At 46.8% G+C, this 15,074-nt stretch overlaps 1 long non-coding RNA gene across 26 annotated transcripts in view; it reads right to left on the bottom strand.

The window, feature by feature from the left end:
- The window catches only part of LOC308197482, a 25,162-nt gene extending 10,088 nt beyond the window's left edge, over positions 1–15,074 (bottom strand). For 3 of the 26 annotated variants that reach the window (XR_013952958.1, XR_013952959.1, XR_013952960.1), the window contains exons 1-4: positions 14,937–15,071; positions 14,585–14,840; positions 12,811–12,890; positions 695–12,703 (exon numbers count right to left, since the gene is read on the bottom strand). This is a non-coding gene — a long non-coding RNA (uncharacterized lncRNA). Of the gene's footprint in view, positions 1–694; positions 12,704–12,810; positions 12,891–14,584; positions 14,841–14,936 lie in introns of all 26 variants that reach the window. The other 23 variants (XR_013952961.1, XR_013952962.1, XR_013952963.1 and 20 more) reach the window with 19 other exon arrangements.

Genomic DNA, 15,074 nt, shown 5'->3' with positions numbered 1-15,074 from the left:
CCCAAGTACTGATCCATCTACCTACCATCCACCTTATTCCCAATGAACTCAAGCTCACCTCATGCCACAATATCATGGACTCTGTCAAGGACATACTTTGGCAACAAGTCTGTGCTGCAGGGGCTGAGTGCTATGCATATTGGTATCTGTCAGAGGCAATGATGCTCCTGATTTCAGCTCAAAGGCATGGGGCTTTTACAGGGACAGACAGCACAGATTTCATTTCAAGTGGGCTGCATGTTCCCCTAGTCCTATCTCCTGGCCAGGTAAGTTTGCCTTCCACCATGCCAGTAAAGCAATGACCTCTGGTGTCATAAAAGCCCCTTTTTGTGCAATTTTGTGTGTAAGTTCTATATGTTTCTATAAATTTGAATGGAGAAATAGTGACAAAGAAACATCACAGGCCAAAGAGAAGAAAGAATTGTGCTAAGAAGATACTATGTGGAAGGATCCCAAGGACTGATTAATTCCGGAGGCTAGTAATCCTGATGAATTCGCAAGAACTGATAAATTTAGACCACCAGAGCCTGATACTGCACACAGCTGCCAGCAGACATTATCATCTACAACAGGTTGTATAACTTCGTTCACACACCCTTGAGGGCGTTGGCTGCTATACGCAGGTGAAGACTACATAGTTATGTGCGCACCTGATGAAACAAAGTGCCCTCCGAAGGAATTTCTAAACACCTACCTAGAAACCACTGGTGCATCAGGATGACCTTCTGCTTCCAAGTGTGCTTGTTGGGGTTGGCCTCCCAACAGTTGCTCCAGCTGGGTAACAGTGAGCATGAATGAATATGCAAGTGAACATGTTGTTAGTAATAGCAGGTAACTCTTCACATAACAGCTTGATTCTATTAATAACAACAGCTAATAAAAGATATTTTAAGAAATAAAAGTTGTGATCTATGTCTTCTGCTAACAAGGAAAAAGGAATTTATAACACTTGTTTGGAAGAAACATATTAAAGACAGCGTGGCACTCAGATATTGGTGCTGGGTCCTGCAGACACCACTAGGACTGATGGTGTTAGCATAGGACAGCTTCTTTGACCAAACAAGCCACTGGCCATGAAATGATCTGTTGAAATCCACACAAAATCCTTGCCACCGCTTGCCAGAGGGAACTGGTGGGTGTGGGGAATATATTCCTCCCCCTGAAATGTGCTGTAAAAAATGCAGTCAAAGCCAGCCCTGCAGAAGGATTTGACAGGAACCACATGCATATTTGTAAGGGCAAAGGGAGAAGGTCCCACGTGAGAGCAAGCCAGCTGCCATCTGCTCCATCACCTACGTGTCTTCTCTGCATGCTTCATTGTGGCAGGGGACCCCAGACTGTCAGACACAACCTCGCCATTAGACTTTCTACAGAAGCAGCCTGTCACTTCAGCCTTCAATTCTTCTACAGAATGTGCTTATTTCAGGTGTCTCCACAGGTGATGTCTCAGGGCTGCCACTGATGTCCAGGGAAACTATGCAGATTCAGCACTTCTAATGCGGAAAAACAACAAGTGTTGCAAGGCACAACAACATTTTACCTTGTAAGCCTCCCCCTGAATCTGCCTCCAGGTAATCTGTGTTCCCATCTCTCCAGGGCTGTCATGTCTGTGCCTCCACTTAAGGAGCAGATTTCTCCAGATTAGACATAAAGAACGTGAGCTTGTTTGAATCATTATTGCAACAAAATGAGCTTGAGTAACACCAAAAGCATCCTCTGACTAACCACAGCCAGCAGCAGATGCTTAGAGGCCTAAGGAAGAACAGTCATATTACATCCAGACCCTTCTTTTTAATAACTACCAGTAGCCTCATCGTCTGTGATGATCACTCCTCCCACTTAAGTTCTGAAAGGCTTGAACTAGGTTACACAGTCTCGCACATAAAAGCGGCTCCAGCCCTACAGAGAGCCTGTAGCCCAAGAGGCAAAACCCCAAATCCCGATGCAGGCACAGAAGTGCCTCGTGTGAGGCAGCCCAAGGCATTCATGGCAAAACTGAGAACCCAACGCGGGTCTTTTGAACCCTGCTCCTGGGTTATAGTCTCAAAACCTTCTGTCCAAACAATGATGGGAATGATTGAACCAAAGAGACAAAGGCTGTGACAGGTGAAATATGCTTCCAGATTTCCTGGTGGTGTTCCAGCCTCGATCACTGAAGTTTCACATGCACACCTGACCCCTGTGAGCACGGTGCTAACACATGCCTAGCTGAAACAGCACTCAAGCAAAACTTTCTGCTTCAGCAAGCGTGCTTCCTGTCATCTCTGATAGCTCCTTCAACTCCACCAAGCTGATATGAGCAACAGCATGATTTATTAAGACACGGAGCAGTGTTTTTCTGCTGTTTCCCCACCACCACCGTCATCCCAGGTTAGGTCCTGGCTGTGAGCGCTTTCTCAGTTTGGGCAGCCAGTTCTGGCAGCCCAAGTGAGCTGCAATCAGAAAACATTTGCAATTATCAGCTGGCTTCAGGCAGACCACGAAGCACTTCACTTTTTTGCCCGGCACACGATGTGGAGAGCAGAAGAAGATCCCCAGCCTGTGGTACTTCCTGAGCCCCCACAATGCCTGCAGCCGTTGAATTCATTTAATGCCCAAGCAAAAGGAATCAAGCCAGGTGTGATCAGAGATAAATGGAAAAGTGAGCTAGCTCAGCTCTGCTTTAAGGGTATTAGTCATGAATTTTTACTCACTTGAAGTTCTCAAATCTCACTTTCCTTTTTTCCTCCTATCTCTTTTGTCTGTGTGAAACAGGTGATGTCAATTGTGCTGAGACAGTCCTGAACATTTTGCTTAGCTTTGACACTTCGACCTCTACCTCAGACTTCACAGAAAGCTTTACGCTTGGTGACATCCCACATGCTAAGGGGACCCCTTTCCAAATGCTCCCTATCAGTGCCAAAATGTTATCAAGTCCCCGTTTCAAACAGAAGCCTTCCTACTTCAGAAGGTAACACCTGTCTCTGCCTCCCCTTGTGCTCTCCCTCTGCCGTGCCTCTAATGCTGCCAAACCGCTGCCGCCAGCAGCTGGGCACCCAAGCAGATGGCACTTTGTCTGGCAGGGAGGCATTGAAAAAGCCCCAAGTATCACGTGGGAGTTCTCCAAGGCTGCACCACCAGAGTTACTAGAGAGAAGCCATCAAGAGCCTCACGATTAAATGCCAGCAGTTTAGGAGCTAAATTAGTTACAGCGCAGATAGAGTGGATGAGGGAACCTGTACCGAACAATACACCCACTCACATTAAACTCCAGGGACATCCACTCCCTCGCCCCAGAGAAGTGTCTCTGGTCTGGCCCTACATGCAACGAGGTGAACATACCAGCTCCTCCACCAGCAGTGCACAAGTTCCCACTTCCCCCTTGCCTCCTTCATTCTCATGAAGATCAAAGTTTTTTGTTTTTTTTTTCCTCCCCCCACCCGATGCATGAAACGTGAACTAGTCTAGGGCTCAGGAAGTTCGGATGCTCCTTCGCACTCTGCCAATGACCTGCAGAGGAACTTTAGCCGTGTCCTCTTACTCCTTCGTCACAGGAGGGATTAGTCCCCACCTCACAGGGCCTTGTGCAACACAACCCCGCTGCAGCTTAGGCGATGTTGCTGCACGTGTTAAAGGAATAACTGGAACTGCCCTCCATCACCAGAGGCTTAGGGGGGTCAGTTATTTTGAAGCATCACAAGGCCTATTTGGTTATGCACTTTTGCCTAAGAACATTTTGCCTGTGGAGATGGGAAGTCAACTCAAGATAAAAATACTTTAAAAAAATATAGATAATTAAGCAATACAAAGGTTTGCCATTGCTTTATTTGCTTAGTGATGAAACAGCAAGGAAAATGTAGTTATTGGAAACCTTTCAGCTAGGATATCTACTCTTCAGATATCAAAGGAGACAGTAGCTGTTCAGAGCTAGTAAGATTCCCTATGGACACTGTTTGAAGATCAAACATCTGCAATTTTACCTCAGACAGCCTGTCAACTACCACAGGGACATGGTCACACTAACAAAAGTGCCAGATTTTCTGTTTGTCTGCAAACAGCAGGGCCAGAGAGTTGCTGAATCTTTGGCTGATCACAGAAACCAAAGAACAGTAAACTTCACGGGCGATAAGACTGATACCAGGCAACAAGGAAACCAGCTGATGGATGCACATCACACGCTCTGACACGGGAGGAGCGCAGGGGTTACCTAAGTGAAATGAACTGGCCTGGCACTGCCAGCACACAAACACTCCTAAGTCTGAAATCACCCAACCAAGATAGCAGCTCAGGGACAGATCTCATCACAGGGTGGACCTAGCCTCCAGCTCCTCAGATGACACTGCCTAAGCTCTGCCCTCCAGCACAGTGCCTGCAAGGTCACCAGCTGAGAAATGTCCCGGCTTGGGCAACAGGACCTTGCAGCTGAGCTGCTCTGGTGTAGGAAGAGCCTACAGATCCACCATTAGAGTGCAGAGACCTAAGAAACAAAGCTCCCCCAGACCCTTGGGAGGGGGGCACAGAAGCACTTCAGACAGAGGCTATGTCCACAGAACCAATTCACAAACTTCAAGACCCTGATGGTATCCCAGCAATAAGCAGAGACATGACATGTAGGAGATCAGATTACCACATCATCAGGACAGAAGACTTCTGAAGCCCTCATTGCATATATGGCCGTAGAAACCAAGTCGCTCCTTTCCCTGAGGACAGGCTATTCCAGACTTTCAGAAATACTTACAAGCTGTAGACCCTCAGGATTGCTTCTGGTTCCTAATCCCATACCCTAAGACCTTTTCCTCTCTCACCAGAGCATACCTAATCCCAGAAAACAGCTAGAAGCTAGGGAGAATTGCAAAAGTTAATCACCTCCTCAGCAAAATTATATTTTCTTCCCTGAGAGCAGACCGTGCTTTGTTATGCTCCCCTTCCCCTAGATGGTACCAGTCATAATAGGTAGTTTCCAAATACATCCACTTCCCCTTTTATCTAGCAGCTGTTTTACAAGACTTAAACAGCTGCCTAACCAACAGACACGACTTCTGACATTCAGTCCCTAGTTGTACACTAAGAGTTTTGCTGCAGCCTATCATCCCCCAGCACATCACATCAGCAACAGCCTACACATTCTTATTCTCAACCTTCTTCCTCCAGCCTTTTGAAGGCTCCTGTCCCAGCAGGCTCCTTTTATAGCAGAGCCCCACTGTTCAGCTGCCCTCCATCCTCCAGCACCTCAATCCCCACACCTGGAAGAGGGAAGGAGGCACAGCTGAGGTTCTGCCTGCCTCTCCATTAGGGGTCAGTTCACCTTTCCTCAGCAGAGAAGTTACAAGCTGGTGCTGATTTCAGTATGAGCTATCCAAAGAGCATAGATGAGCCCTAATAATGCTTGAAAAAAACTTATTAATGTATTTGGGTGAACATAAGAGAATGAACCATAATTTTAGCCCTGAATAGAAGACATCCAGCCCTAGTTTTACATACGTTGAAGGTGATTTTAGAAATCCTGCCAAAAATACTGTGAAGGGATCAGTTTTCATAGAGCAGGGACACCATTATTATTATTATTATTATTATTTTTTCCTGGAAATCAGGATTAGAGAGGTTTTTTGATTTTTTTTTCCTTAGGAGTTCTGCTCGTAGAAACTCACTTGTGGTCACTAGTACCTTGGAAATTTTGGCTTTTTTCCACTCAAGATAACCCAGCAGAGGCAAAGGGAGAACAGCTCCAAGCTCCACTTCACTTCAAACAGCTCACTATTTAGCTGTTATTACAAATGGCATGCCTGAGGCCGCCTTCTCCCCATTATTACAGGGCTTATCACATTTTGAATGTGTGCTTTGACTCAGCTCAGATGAAGCCTCAGCAACGTCTGGTGGTGGTCCAGACCAGAAGTAGCACACGGAGGACACACTGGGGCTGATGTCACGAGAGGACATGGCAGTGGGGACAGTTCCTCTTCTGTTGGGACATCGAGGAAGGTCCTTTCTTGTGACATGTAGGGTGCGTACTCCTTCAGTGCATGGGGAAGACAGCAGGCATGGTAGGACTCCTCAGCGCTCTCCCCTTCTATATCATCAATGCAACTGCTCAGGGTCAGTACGGCCAGAAATGATTGCAAACTGCTCTTCCTTTGGCCATACACTTGATAGAGTGCCACAATATATATTTATTAAGGGAGTGGAGAAATCCTAACTGGATAAAAATAGCAAAGCCTGGATTAGAAACTAACTGGCAGATGAGGAACAGAGCTTCACTGTTGCTTCAGGATGCCTGCTGTCGCCAGAGAGATTCCGTGCAGTGTCGATGTGGGTTTGCTAAACTGGGGCAGAGAGACACAGAAGACACAAAAGTGGCCTGAAGAAGCACAGTGAGAAACACCAGGTCTTCTGGATGACTGGCTGATGTCTTCATCAAGAAAAGGAATACACAAATGAAACTGTCTTTCTCTGGTAGAGACTGTACGCTCCAGGCAGCCCAGCAAAGCTGGACAACATCCCATTGGAGTTGAGGTGCACAGTGGGGTTCACTCTTTTGCTGTGCTAGGAGGGAAGTTTGCTCTCTTAATAACAGGGGAAGCAGTATTAGTGCTCCTGTTGTGGTTTAACCCGGCTGGCAGCTAAACACCACACAGCCGTTCGCTCACCCTCCCCCCTCCCTCTCTGGGATGGGGGAGAGAAACGGGAAAGTGAAGCCGGTGAGTTGAGATAAAGACAGTTTATTAAGACAGGAACATAATAATAACAATAATAATAATAGTGATAATGATAATAGTATTAATAATAATAATGTGTAAAAAACAAGTGATGCACAATGCAATTGCTCACCACCCGTTGACCGATGCCCAGCCCATCCCCGAGCAGCCGGCCCCCCACCCCGGCCAGCCACCCCTATATATTGTTTAGCATGACATCAGATGGTATGGAATACCCCTTTGGCCAGTTTGGGTCAGCTGTCCTGGGTCTGTCCCCTCCCAGCTCCTGCTGCACCCCCAGCCTGCTCGCTGGCAGGACAGAGCGAGAAGCCGAAAAGTCCTTGGCCTGGTGTAAACACTGCTCTGCAACAATTAAAACATCAGCATGTTATCAGCGCTCTTCTCATCCTAATCCAAAACATAGCACCCTACCAGCTACTAGGAGGAAAAATTAACTCTGTCCTAACTGGAACCAGGACAGCTCCTCACATTACTCATGGAAAAATGACAAACGTCCCTGTTTAAAAAGTCCTTTGCCAGGATTCTTTTAGTCAAAAGGGAGTTTCTCTTATGAACTGACACCTCCTACTTCCAGTGATGTTTCTAATGAACAATGAAAAACAGGGAAGGGACTGGAGTTCCCTATCTGCACAATTTTTTTTTTTTTTTTTTATCAGATGGATCAACCAGTATCCCTTGTAGCCACGTGTAATGGAGGTACTGGTCACCCTCCAGTGCCAGTGTGTCCCCCTCTCTAAGGAGGTGCTCTCTGCAGAGAACCACCACAACTGCTACAAAATCATCCTTTGGGTTCCAAGCCCGGGAGCTGACTCCTTCTTCCCACACGGAAGAAACCTTGTGGCAGGCAGCGGAGATGGCACACACATCACGCCTGAGGTGCGGTGCTGCCACTTGGAGGGCAGTCACCCCTGCCTACAGCCCAGGTGTCACACCTCCAGTCACTCCAAACTCAGAAAGGGGTTTTACACACACAGACATGCACACGTGCACACACGCACAGTTTCCTCCATCATTTCTTATCACACATGATCTAGAGGCAATAATGCCAAGGGAGTGTTCAGGTAAATTAATTTATATGATGACTTTGATGCTTATTATTAAAATAATGAGTGAAAGCTGCAATCAAGATCAAGGTCCCTATTTTGCCAGGTGCTCTACAAACCCAAACTGGAAGATACTCACTGTCTCCAAAAGCTTACAGTTTAAGTAGACACTTAGGCTGTGGAGGAAGACTGGGGCATGTGAAAGGGGAATAATCTATCCATGCTCAAAGTCTGAGCTGGAATTAGAAGACCCTGTTTCCTGAGCAGGATGTGCTCTCTCCCGTGAGCATCACCACCTAACAATCACTGATACAGTCTGTAAATAGGCATAAAAAAAAGCCTCCCAGAAACCAGCCACACTTAATTCCTGAAGACATTTTGTTCTTTCTCTTCTTACAGAACCCAGGCGGGTAGGGCTGTTCCGGCAGCTGCATGCAAGGCTTCGGACGTAGCAAGAGCAGACAGACTCTAGCTGTAAGAATGACTCCTGTCATGTGCAATCATCTATCAGCACGCCCTGTGGTGCTAAAAAAAGAGCCCTTCACAGAGCGCACAGTGTGCATTGTCGGCGGAAAGAAGAGCTGAGACAGCATCGCCATCCCCGTGTAGGAGAGGGAACTGCAGGGACCGCACGCCCCAAGTTCGTGCCTTCACTGCCACCAAGGGTTATGTATTTATTACTCTTCACTCACCCTGGTGACGTGAGGTCTGAATCATTTTGCCATATTTCTGAAAGCTGAGCAGAGGAAGGGTGGGATTCTTCTTCCTAACGTGTACTGCTATGAAGGCTGGCAGCAGAAACTCTGGGAGTTAGCATGACTTTTGTGGTGGTAACAGGTAACAACAAAGTTACCTGAAGTACCTAACTCCAGAATTTCACCTGGTGATGGATTAATATCAACATTAGTCTTCTTATGTGGTAGCAGTTGCTTTTTTTTTTTTTTTGGCCTGCTCTCTACTGGTGTGACATGGATGGTGTAATGAATGCTCTGTGTCCTCTAAACACAGGGCTCATTCCTACTTTGCATGTATTACTGTAAAACTGGTGCAACATCACTGTTGATATGCACTCTGAGACCAGATGCAGGTCACCAAATAAACTCTGGTGCTTGGGAAGAGCTCACTTCATACAGGATCCTCTTTTGCACCTGGTAGGGTGCCATCTCAGTTCACTGAGCTCCCAGCCCCAAGCAGCCCCTGGCCAGAAGTCTCCCATTTCACAGGATGACCTTGCACCCACCTCAGTAGGGTACCCCCTGTCTCAGCACTGACATGCTGTAGGGAGCAACCTCCCTCCCCTTCCTCTCCCAGGTAGCAGGCTCCGCTCTGCTCTGTTTTCAGCTCAGATGTATCATACGATACATCACCTCATTGCCCGACTCTGGGCAAGTCGTTACCTGTGCCATGCAGCACTTGCCAGCCTCCACTCAACAGCTGATGTTTCATAAGTGTACTGGGAGGCTGCAGTGGACCATGTCTTTGGATGCTGCCATGATGGAGGTCAGACACGAATGACTGTAAAACAGTGGTACAAGCAAGCTTGAGTGCTATCAGTTGTGACAAATGAACGTAGCATGGCCAGAACAGTTTGCTGTCATGTACTGACACCCCTCAGCAGCACCTGACCAGAGTGAACCCCTCTTTCCTAAGTGGGCTTCAACATTCACACTCAGCAAAGGGTTATTGTTTCTTGACACATTTCTCTTTCCTTCAGTCTCTGGATGTCTACTTTTTAGGGCTTCAAGGAAAATCTGTTCAGCTTCATCAGGCCTTAGCCCATGCTCTTAGCCTCATCCCTTTAGACAGGAGAAGCAATACCTCCTTCAGAAAGCATTATGCTTCAACAACACTCCTCTTTCTGGCAGCCCTCATCAGTGGGGAAAACAGGTTGACAGTATGAAAGCCAAGGGTCTTATTCCCAACAGGCAAAAAAAAGTGCTACTTTGCTATTTATGTAGCAGCCTTTTTCCTGGGACATTTAGAACAGAGGTCAAGGTTATCCAACAACAGTGTCCACAACATTTTTCTAATAGCCATCAAAAAAAAAAAGTGCCTCATACTTAAGATTTTGACAGGATCTGGATTCTGTCTTCGTCAGCAATGGTATTTGCAAAAGATTTGTAATACATGGTGCCAGTTTACCCTGAATGTCTTGAAGCTGTTTCTTCATCCCAGCTGTCTGATTCAACCTCCAAACTCCTGATCATCACCTTTTATTGGGGCTGACTGACTATTTTGGCAGAAGAGATGATCCTGGTCAGTACAAATGGACACTGACGCTAGAGCCAGAACCTGAGCCCTGGGTTTTATGAGGAAAGGATTCAGCTTTCCTTACAGCTCACTGAGAGCCACAGCACCCCATAGGCTGGTCTGATGCTCATTGCTGCAGTGCAGCCACTCCCAAGGTGGAAATGAGCAACACAATGAAAGCCAAGGGAAGATTTTGGCCAAGGACAGAGCAAGAAAGATCCAGTATTTTAATGCATGAACATTGAATGCATGAGATCTCTCATGCAAACAGCCAGGACCCCCACTCAGCAAGTTTGGGGCAACTCAGAGAGGTCTGTATGCCTTCTCAGCCTTCCCGCCTCCTATAATCTATCGCGAGCTTTTTGACATTTGATGCTCATCAGAAAGCCTCATCGCCTGCAGCTCGGGACTCTCAGCTTGCCTTTCATTTGCAAGAACAGCATGTTCCCAGCCCTGCCGATTCCAGAGGAAACAAGCCCCAAGAGTACCTTAAAGGCTTGGACACAAATAGCTCTCACTGTGTATTATTCTCAAGCCAGTCTCATGATTTTGCAGGCCTGACTCATCGCGGGTAAATGCCGAGGGTTAGTCATGTTAGTCATCCGTAGGCAAAGAGAAAAGGACCTCGCTGGGCTTGTGCCAGCACAGTATTTACTACTGTTTTAGGGCAAACAGCTGAGCCAGGACTGCGGGCCCCTGACCTAGGGGGTCGTCCTAGGATCTGTCAGGAGGCACGAGTGTGACAATGTGGTTCAAGATCTCCTTTGCAGAGCATCCATCTCCCTCTCGAGGGTCAGTGAGCACCTGGCCTTTCCCAAAGTGTCAGTAGAGGACTCAGCAGCAGCCACCGCGCTGTCCAGGGATGAGTGTGCCACGAGACACGTGTGGTGGCCGCAGAGAGCACGTGTCAGGCCGCTGCCAGCCCTCCGCACGTGTCTCTGCTCCTCTGCTGTGACGTCTCTCAGCTTTTCATGGGTTTTACCCGTGCTGGGGACTCCGGGTGCTTTGGCCTGGAGGAGAGGGGAGGTTTTTTATGCCAGGATCCCCTGCAAAGCCTGGACACGGCGCGGAGCGGTGAGGTGGGAGCACCATCTGCCGGCTGCCGAGCGGAGGCCTGCAGCCATCCCGGGCGACGCATGCCTCTGCACGCTCATTAGGCCGTATGGCAAATTAGCGAAGGAAAAGATCACAGGATCATGTAAAACCCGCAGATAAAGCTCCTCCTGCCCGTGTTACAAAAGGGACTCCAAGCCAATCAGTCTCGGCACCAGAGACAAGCAAAATTGCTTCAGTGCAGGCTGGCCAGCTGTAAACCAGCCGGGGCTATTTGCAGCTCCTGCCGAGCTTGCTGATGGGTTCAGCTAAAAAAGATCAAAGCATGCCACCGGGCAGATTTCTTAATGAAAGGGCTTGATTTTGCTCAGTTTGAAATGGGGTTTTGTTTCCAAATATTCCTGATAGTAATAATATTGAGGGGAGCACAGGGAGCCTGAAGAGGAAACAAAATGCATGCCTGTGGTGCAACAGGAACCTATTTCAGCAGCTCCCATGTAGAGTTTTCTCGGATTCCTCAGGCCTGCCAAAGACACCCATGAGCCATCATTTACACTGCTCTGCTGGGCCGCCTTCCTGTTTTTCCTGCCTCTTGTCCACTGAGCTCCAGACCTCTCGAATCCAAAGACCTTTCCCCTCCAGCTACTAGCCCTAAGGCCACTACAGCAGGGTATCTTTGACTCCCTGTGACTCAGTCTGTGGTGGCCTACACAAGCCTCTCTGAAGGACAGTGGCTGTGTCCAGGCCAAGCAGCAGCACATGGCCTGGGCTCCTGGTCCCCAGGGGAAAGCATGGGAGCCCAAATTTCCTTCGAGGTGCATGGGGACAGGAGCGAGGTGCGGCTGGCATGCAGATGGGGCACGGTGCTCGCGCTGGGAGCTGGCATGGTCCCTCTCACGTACAGGGTGATCTTGTCTCCTGCCAGCTGGTGAGGAATGTGCTTTGACTTGCTCAGTCCTGCTCTTCCTTGTTACACCTTCCTGGAGTGCTGCACATAATTCCCCTCCCACCCTGACTGTTCTGCTTCTCCAAGCTCATCCTGCTGGTCCTTCGACGGCACAGCATCCTCTCTTCCCCCCTCAAACACACACACTTTCCTGTGATTCTCAAGAGGTGGGTCATCCACAGGTACCCACCCCTCAGCACTTCCGTCCCTTTTGGTGCCCTGTCAGAGCGTGCTGGCAACAACTGCTCTGCACCTGCCCTCACTTTCTGGACTCTCAAAAGAGTTCGGTAACAGCGCGAGCCTGTGCAAGTTACTGCCACAGTGAGTCAAGACCATTCAGAGGAAATATCCTCTACTATTATGATATGGGATAATGGAATCATGGTAGCACAGGCTGAGGATGAACCGGAGCTTTTGAAGGCCTCTAAGCTCCCTTGCTCCTAGGCATACCACCTTCTAAGTGTGATGGCTAAGGAGGACTTCTCCCTAGAAACCTTTGCAGTTCCCCTGAGCCAGGCTGACTTGAGAACCAGACCAGGTAGATGGAGACTGGGGCCAGCCTGGGGCCCAGGAGACTAGATCTGTTCCCAAAGTGCTTCCTGGCCACAGCATCAGCTTTGCATTCTGCACAAAGGCAAAAGCATGCTAGTTGTCTTGCTGAGGCTCTTTGAGAGCTGCAGATGGAAAATGCTTTGTGATGCCAGAAGGAAAAGGTTTTTCTGAAACAAAAATGAGGGGGGAAAAGCTGTTAGCCTAGAAATTGCCCCTTTTCTCTGGGACACTGCTGAGTCTTACGGAAGGCTTCAGATGTGGCTTTGGGTCTCACCTGTGCTATCCTCCCAGTCCCCAGCCTTGTCACTGCAGTAGTGTCCCTTGAACTGTCCCTGCATGAACCGAAGGGAGAATCTGCAAATATGAGGCCAGATTTAATATTGGTAAAGCACAAGCAGACCTCATGGGAGCCTCCACAGTGTGCGTCAGCCATGCAGCAATAGAGAGCATGAAGTTTACAAAGTCAAGCTTACAGTGAAGAGGTCATGCAGCCATTTGCGTGTTCAGGTGTGTCAATACCATCAATAGTGGCACAATCTTAGGTTGATATGGCAAAAAAAAATAAATAAAAACAACAGGCTTCTGGGCACACCAGCAACTTTTCTGCCTTTCAAAGCCAAAATGGTAAAACAAAAATAAAAACAAACAAACAAACAAAACCCCACATGTATTAGCTTCTTGCATTGTGTATCCAACCCTTCTAATAAAAGGTATTAAATTTCCCCAGCTTTGTTTCTGGAGTCACTTGACCACAGTAGCAGAATAACACAGGACAAGTTCAGCAGTGGATTGCAAGTAATATGTACACTTTTGGGGGCCCTTTGGGGATGCTTTGACAAGCACCAGATACTGTTGAAGCCAGATTTTAGCTGGTGCAAAAGGCAAAGTTGCAGTCAGGTCAGTCGAAGTCTGCTTACTGCTCTGGGAAAGCAGACCTTCCTGAGACTTCTTGCTTTTTCAGGAGTGAATTCTCTTCACTCCCTAGGCATGATCAATTTATTTATTTTCATCTCATATATTTGATGTATTTTTTAAAATAGTTATTTTTTTTTATTCCTGACCTTTTAAATTTTTTGTTTGTTTTAAATCTGTCCTTCAGGAACTTTGTATTGATGCCAATAAAATTTTGAGATATCTGTGGGCCAGAATTGGAATTTTTATCCCCACTTCTTAACCTCATTTTCAGTTCCATCAGTTGCATTGTTATAAGGGTGAAAGGCAGTAAGAGTGTTAGAGACTGTATTTTTTAATCTTTCTGTGATTACTTTTACAAGCTCTTTAAAGACAGTTAAGATTTCCTCTGTACTCTGGAAATTAAACATCTTATTTTTGTGTTTTGTATTATATATATATATTTTTTTGTTTTTAAACAAAACTGTAAGCAAACCACAGGTGGTAGTAGCTCCTCTATCTCCTGTTGTCCTCAAGCCCTGCCTGCCTTTCTGAAAGATGAGCAAATAGTCAAACACACATTACAGAACTCCATGCAAAGGTCAGATGGGATTTGAATTAGACAATGGGTCAGATGGGATGATATACCAGTCTCTCTGGCTATAAAACGTATCTTAATGCTTTGTGGACCCATTTTAGAAAATTTACAGAGCTTTGGTTAGTAACAATAACAAAATTTGGTGAACATTATAAAACAATTTTGCATCCCATTTCTTTAGAGACTACCTCAAAGATTCTATTATACAGCCTTTGAGAACTGTAATTAAGTGCTTAAAAAAATGTTTGGGACTGTTTGTTTTTTTTTCTCAGGCATTGCCTCCAGCCTCTTTGGCTTGAAGAACATGCTTGTTTACGGGAAAGTTACTATTGCATTTGATGGAAAATAGAAATTGACTGGGAAGGCTGCTGGCTCCGAAGCACCCTGGTGCTCTCAGTGTTTGTGTGAGCTTGGGGGAAAGCCTGCCTGACTCTTGTGAAATCCAGATATTAAAAACATAAATTCCCCATTTTTATTTTGTATCTGCCTACAATTATTTTTTCCTCCTTTCTGCAATCCCCTTACTTAATTTGTCATGGAGTAAATAAAAATAGCTCACCCCAGCAGAGCTGGTGTACGTCCTTCCTTTCCAGTTGGTCAAGATGTGTCTGAAGTTTTGCCCAGTTTCAAAATGCTGTTGCTGCTGGACCCATGGAATGAGAAAACCCTGGTTCAAGTGTACAGAAATGAGCCTTTGGACACTTGCAAGAAGCAGCTGAAAATTCTTCTTCCTGCTATTGCAAACACTTGTCAAACACGGAGCACATTTTGAAAGCTCCTGGTGACTGTGGTATTTCCTTCTCCTCTGGCTTGCCCTGAAGGAGCAGACCCATTCAGGGTCATGATTTAGGTCACCAAAACCATTAAATTGTGCTCAACATGGAAAAAATAATTGGGCTTATTCCCCTTACCTTTCAGTTTCTGGAGCTTTAGCCTCCACCATGTGCATTTTCAAGCTCTTAGCATACATAACATCTTATTTTTTAAAATATTTGTGGCTCCAGGAGTTGGGCTTTAATTTTTGAAAATACCACCAGCCTGGCTGTACT

The sequence above is a fragment of the Anser brachyrhynchus genome, assembly GCF_964034855.1.
Source record: "Anser brachyrhynchus genome assembly, chromosome: 6".
Classification (NCBI taxonomy): domain Eukaryota; kingdom Metazoa; phylum Chordata; class Aves; order Anseriformes; family Anatidae; genus Anser; species Anser brachyrhynchus.
This window is presented reverse-complemented; position numbering and strand designations above follow the sequence as displayed.